This window comes from Lactuca serriola, chromosome 2 (assembly GCF_051521515.1).
Source record: "Lactuca serriola cultivar US96UC23 chromosome 2, Lser_US96UC23_V15, whole genome shotgun sequence".
Classification (NCBI taxonomy): domain Eukaryota; kingdom Viridiplantae; phylum Streptophyta; class Magnoliopsida; order Asterales; family Asteraceae; genus Lactuca; species Lactuca serriola.
Genome location: NC_136409.1, coordinates 103,519,885 through 103,526,252, shown reverse-complemented (window position 1 = coordinate 103,526,252; position 6,368 = coordinate 103,519,885). Strand labels below are relative to the sequence as shown.

Sequence of the window (6,368 nt, the reverse complement as noted above, 5' to 3'; positions counted from 1 at the left end):
GCGTAAATTTTGTGACCATAATATTACGGTAACTGGAAAATTAAAAAAAGAAAAAGAAATCATTGTTTTACAATTTCAAAGTCATAAACATCATTTTTATTTTTCATTAATTTCATCGATAAGAAAATTGCTTATAACTTATCAACGTAAAATTACAAAAATGCCTTTATTTTACTATTTTTGATTTAATTATATTATCCATAAGAAAAAAATGACAGAAATATATGCGTTAAATTAGCTTTGTTTTTTTGGGTAAGAAGGTATACTTTTCAAAGAGTGATTATATATTTGTTTCTTATACAAATTAAATAATCAGCCGTCAATTTATTTAATAAATATATTTTTATATAAAAGCCTTTTTCCAAGTAATAAAAAAAGATTACGAGTCGGACCTTTTTACGATCCATTAACCCATCGTCGCCATCATCTGAAAATTAGTCTGAAGGGTATAATTGTAAATAGGCAACTATAAAAAGACAACTTGAGGGCAGAGTCTGTTTCATGCGTTGCCAAAAGGGCGAACGAAATAGAGCAAATTCTGTTATCTATCAACACCAAAATTCAATCTTTTCGCATTCTCTCAATCCTAGATATCCATCGTTTTCTCTGAATCGATATCTTTGCTCTTCGAGAAATTTCGCTTGTTTTTTTGCTTCGGAGGTTTTTTCAAAACGAATTTTCTAGGGTTTTTTTTTTGAGAATTCATCAGCCATGGTTTACGATTCGATCGCCAACGCTTCGATCCTGACTTCGGTTTCTAATCCGAAGGAAATTTGCAAGAAAAAGCGGGTACATTTATTGAATTCTATTCAATTGTTCGATTTTATGATGCGTATCGTTTGATTGATGGATAGTTGCGACAGAAACGTGTTGATATTTTCTTTTTGGGAAAACAGGAAGTTCTTCTTGTTTTTTGTTACGATCTAACCTGTTTTTTTCAATGTTGAAGGTGAATAGGACCGCCAAATTTAAGCAGAGCAAACTTCATGTTCGTCGTGAACAGTGACTTTCTCAAGGTGATTTTTCTCGGTTTTTTTGTGTTTGTATGTGAATTTTTGTATCATGTGTATTTGATCTGATATGTATTGTATGTAGATGTATTGCTCTTATGGTTAATCAAAAAAAATCTTATAGGGAAGAACAAGGGGTTTAAGGAAGAAAACAAAGGCAATGTTCGTGCAAAAATGCCAGACATGCATACCCCAAACAAGGGAGATCGATCATTGGTAAAATTAGTGATTAATTCTGGTGGTGAAGAGAACGATGGTTTGATGAATCATTACAGAGATTCCAATAACCTTACTAGTCATACAAGCAGCTTGGGGAGTAACAGATCAGTGACTAATTTCACGAGTAGTAGCAGCCGGAGCAGAAACAGTAGCAGTGGTGGTTGTTATTCAGAAAGTATGACAGAAGAAGATGATGGTGACGATGGATGCCACCATCGAATTGATTATCCCCACTCCTTCTGCTAGAATGTAAGTGGATATTTTAATTGTAATTACATAATTGGCCTTTTTTAGGGTGTTTGTGTATTTTGTATATGGTTGTAACCATTCATGACAATTCTTACACCTTGGAGGTTTTATTATTAGTGGTTACAACAGCTAGTACACGCTTCGATGGCAAGTTTTTGCTTTGTGGTGGAAGAGACATCTTGTGGGTGTATCCATAATGCTCTCTACTTCCTTCAGTTATATCAGCATTGTCTTTACCCTCATGTCAAAGCCTTTATCTCATGCTGCACAAGAGCATTTGTAACTTATTCTACAACACTTTCTTTTTTAAATGTAATTATCTTTTTATACTCTTTATTAGCTGATTATTCTGACATGCATTTTCTTTCGAATTTACAGCCTGCACCGGACAATTTGTGGGAATGTTCACTAACCTTAATGGTGCATGCAACGCTTATGTATCCTAATCAACACAAAGCTTGAGATCACTTCAAAAAGAACAAGTACATCTCATTACTTTCATCAAGGCTATTTTATTCTTTTTTTCCCAACTACTAACTCTTTTTGTTACTATGTATTGAAGGAAATCTCTTTCAATATGCCACTTTGCAATTCAAAGTTAGATTTATGAGTATTCATTTATATAATAGCTTTTTTATATCTGATATCAGGTGGATATACAAGCACTTGCACATGTTGTTGAGCTTACAAGACAAGGGGCAGTTGACAGCTTAAAATTTGCAAAGGGTGATCTATTCCAAGCATTTCAAGTAAGCTTACATTATAATGGTCAATTAGAATTGCTACTCATTCAGTCATTCTGTGAAATGACATTTTTAACCCTGGTTGTTAACATAATGAAGTGTGTCGGATGAGATTAGACATCACCATGCTTGATGAACTTATTCATGAGTATTGTGTGTATAGGGGCATTGTCAGCTCTGGTGCTCCAAACCCTTCATGTAAGTAGATAAGACTCTGTTTGGTATGATGGAAATCATGGAATGGAATCACAATTAAATGGAATGGAATTGGATCAATTAATTTTTTTTTTTTGCTTAGGTGAAGGAATGAAGATAAGACATGAACCATCGGAATCGGAATCCACTTTATCTGTTGAAGCCAGAAGTGGATCCAATAAGCTTGTTGATGCTGACATGGATTCACCTGGCACTGAAGAACGATACCTATGTGGCACAATGAGCGACAACCATGAAGACTGTAGTACAAGTGGCAACAAGTGAGCAACAACCATGTTTTTTTAATGCATTTAGCTTATGAACTTTTAGGTTAAATACAAGGATGTAAGGAGAGTCAATCAACATCCAATTCCTATTACAATATTGAAATAAAGGATGTGTATCTTACTCCCTGGATACTTAGTTGTAATTAAGTTGAATGGAAATGCCATATGTAGGTGGTTACAGTCATGAAATACACTAGTTCTAGTAATGTTTTGTAAAGAAAATATGAGCAAGTTTCAAGATAATAGAACACATTTATTGGAAGCTAATATGAGGTTTGATTGATTGTATTGGGTTTAGTTATTGTAATTTTATTCAAACATTGTCACTGAAATAATTAAGTATTTTTTTAATTTATAGCAATTACATCAACATTGTAAGTATCGTCTTTTCTTGTATTTTTCTGATTAGTGACCACTTTTTTTGGTCTCTAACAGTAAATATTTAGTGACCACTTTTTGGTCACTATGGTCATTAATATGGTAATGAAAACCAGTGACATTTTTGTGGTCATTAAAAGTCGTCACTAAATGAATAAAACAGTGACGACTTTCTTCAATTAGTGACAATATTCAGTGACGAAACGGGTCGTCACAAATTTAGTGACGAGTATATTTTAGTCACTATTTAGTGACCATATTCAATTTTATGACGAATCGCTCTACTGTTAGTGACCATTTCGTTTTCGTCACTAATTGGCATTTTTTTTGTAGTGTCCACCGCCTCTGGTGCGAGAAAACCAAATGTATCGAATGCAAAAGTTACAAACACATGTTAATTTTTTATACATGCATTCTCGTGTTTTACCACTTTGCACGCAACGACTTTCAAAGCGGCATGCCCAGCTGTGAAACTCCCGCTCCCCAAACCAACGAAAGGAGAGACCCCAGTAAGATCTACGCACCCATGCTTCCCTTCTATCCATCCAAAGACCAAAATGTCAGCCGATCTAAGTGTGGATCTTCTATCCTGCGGGTCCGTCAAAAAATTCACTGACGCTTCTTTTAATTGATTTGTAAATAACTAAAATTATTAGTTAAACAATATGATATATTTGTTGATGTGTCGCCGGTGCACTTTTGAAACAATCTTAACATTATATTTCGTCTGAATTTTAATTCTAAAAGCCGATCGAGTCAATTAAAAAAGCAATATCATTGCACCATTATAGATAATCTGAAAAGTTTATACACCTTGGATGGTAGTCAACATCTTATGCAACGTGGCCACCATCATGTAACTTTTTTTTTTTAAGGGCAAGTGGACAAACATAAGAGACTACATAAGAGACTAGAAAAGTCTCTTATGTAATGTGTCCGCCATCATGTGAAATTCTTTTTTTTTTTTTTTTAATGGCAAGCTCACAAACATAAGAGGCTAGAAAGTACAAAGAAAGAAAGGGGAAGAAACAAAACCAACAGAAAACAAACATAAGACTAGAAAAGTCTAGATAGAATATATAGCATTCAAGGATGGGTCCCAGCTTAAGGATTCCTCTTTTGGATTACTTGCATTGATCCATAAATATGACAAAGTTTGTTCTTCGTTTGAGCTTGAGGACTGAACCTTGAGGTTTCCGAAATTCCATTCTACCCATATAAATACCAGCAGATTATCGCCTCACGAATAAAGACAATCTCTTATGACCTCCCAAAGTGGACCATCATGTTAACTTCATTTTTAGTTTAGATGCTAATCAACAATAATAAATAATAATCACTTAAACCTACTTTAATCCTTCAGCCGAGAGATTTTAACAGTAAAATGATTAACATAATTAAACCAAAAACTCAAGTAATAACTTTCCCCCGGTTTTAATTTTCCAATTTAGAACCTCTCTAGCTATGAAACATTGTTGAATGTATGTCTTTGATTGCAACTTTGGAGTAATGAAATTCGTTTGCAAACTCAACTTAAATCAAATAAAAATCAGAACTTTCTTAACTATGCTTACAATCTCAATAATTTTCTAATTGATTAACAAGACTCAGTAATGTGTACATCTTGAGTGCTAAATTCAATTGTAATAAAAGCGAATATTAGGATTAAGCCTCAATCTGAATTGGTCGTGTTTCATGCTGCTTAGGCATCATCAAATCGTGCCTATTCTGATCATACACCGGATTTGATGTCAAGATTCGTAGACCAGAATCCTCACTGATCTCCAGAACCTCAGGCAACCCGTCAATACACCCCTTAGACATGCCAACATCAATCCTTATGGCTTTGTTATTGCAAGCTGCGTTTATACCACCCTTCTGAATTGTATGACCCATGATCATCCTCCTTGCACCCGGAATAGTCGCAAGAACATGTTCCAGCATACTACAATCGCAATCTTCAGCCACTTCGTTAGAAAATTTTCTTAGCCAAACAACTGAGCTTCGGGACATGACTAAATCCGAAGATACAGTCTCTTTCAATCCAGTAATCCAATCTCTCACCTCTTCGTTAATCCGTTCCAATCCATAAGCAACATGGTGAGGTAAGATCCCTCCATGAACAAACACGGACTCCCCAACAACAAGCACAGTCATGTTTTTAGACAAAAACCTACTTGCTATAGGACCCTGAGGTCTCAATGCAGCAATCCTTGCTCTAAACCCGTTTACGTATTCTTGTTTAACGCCAGGGAAACTTGTAGGTATCCCATCGTATATATCTTTAGGTTTCTCTAGTCCATCGCATAATCGCTTCATGTTGTTGCCTATAGTAAACCAATCAGCCCAATTTTGAAATTCATCAAGCCCAGATGGATCAGTACACCAAAAATCACCATAAACATTCATGATTTCGTGATTGCCGTTCATAGTGATGACATTACCACCGACCTTCGCAGCCTGTCGTTTTAGTTTCTCGAGGAAGTAAAGGATTTTGAGTTCTTGTCCACCACGATCGAGGACATCTCCGACTTGTACAAGAGTGGAGGAGCCACCGGACCACTGGTCTTGGGAGTCGATGAGACCAGCAAGACGGAGGGCTTGTTTGGATTTGCGAAGGTCGCCATGAAGATCACCTATGGCTATTAGACGATTAGGGGAAGGGTAGGAGGTTTGAAAAACGGGAGGAGATGGTGGGTCGGGAAGGAAGATCTCGCTGACCGAAAAGTCGACGAAAGTGTCGACAAATGATGAATAGAGATTGGGCAGGTTTTTGCAGGTGTTGTCTGCATCCATTGTTTCTTGTTATGAAGAAAGGAAGAAGAACTGGGTGTAGTGGAGTTGTTTTTGTATGTGTCGGGCATTTGTTTATCGATCTCCAATATTGACTGTAAAGTCACGAACTTTCTCCGAAGGTAGCCATATATTATTATAATGAAATTCAGGAAATTGTGATCAGACCATTCGGTATCACAGAGGTTTCCGTGTTCCAAGGGCGGATCTAGAATTTCAAAATCGCACTCTATGTCAAAGAAACAATTTCAAAGGGGGGAAATATATATACCTATGTAAAAAAATGGGAAAAATACATATATCTATATAAAAAAAATTTAAACCATTGCGGGCATGGACCCCTTTACTCCCTTCTTAAATCTGCCTTGCAGCGGTCTATGCGGCAACAGACCACGGCTACGAACACCACCCAGGTCTTTCGTTTTGGCTCGTGATCGTTGTCCAATATGGTGCAGACAACGACAGATCACGACTAGTGAAAACTCTTTGCTTTG

General features: G+C 36.2%; 1 long non-coding RNA gene and 1 pseudogene across 6 annotated transcripts; one reads left to right on the top strand and one right to left on the bottom strand.

The window, feature by feature from the left end:
* The first annotated feature begins 516 nt into the window (after positions 1 to 516).
* LOC145086583 (uncharacterized) lies at positions 517 to 3,015 on the top strand. 6 transcript variants are annotated; one of them, XR_013700507.1, is made up of 6 exons: positions 517 to 789; positions 950 to 1,016; positions 1,135 to 1,478; positions 1,596 to 1,960; positions 2,129 to 2,419; positions 2,520 to 3,015. It is a non-coding gene; the product is annotated as an uncharacterized LOC145086583 (long non-coding RNA). The 6 variants fall into 6 exon arrangements; XR_013700504.1 differs by having other exon boundaries at positions 1,135 to 1,757; positions 1,857 to 1,960; XR_013700508.1 differs by having other exon boundaries at positions 1,135 to 1,960; positions 2,129 to 2,227; positions 2,385 to 2,419.
* Positions 3,016 to 4,553: 1,538 nt separating this feature from the next.
* LOC145086582 (shewanella-like protein phosphatase 2 pseudogene) lies at positions 4,554 to 5,945 on the bottom strand (annotated as a pseudogene).
* Between the last annotated feature and the right edge of the window lie 423 nt (positions 5,946 to 6,368).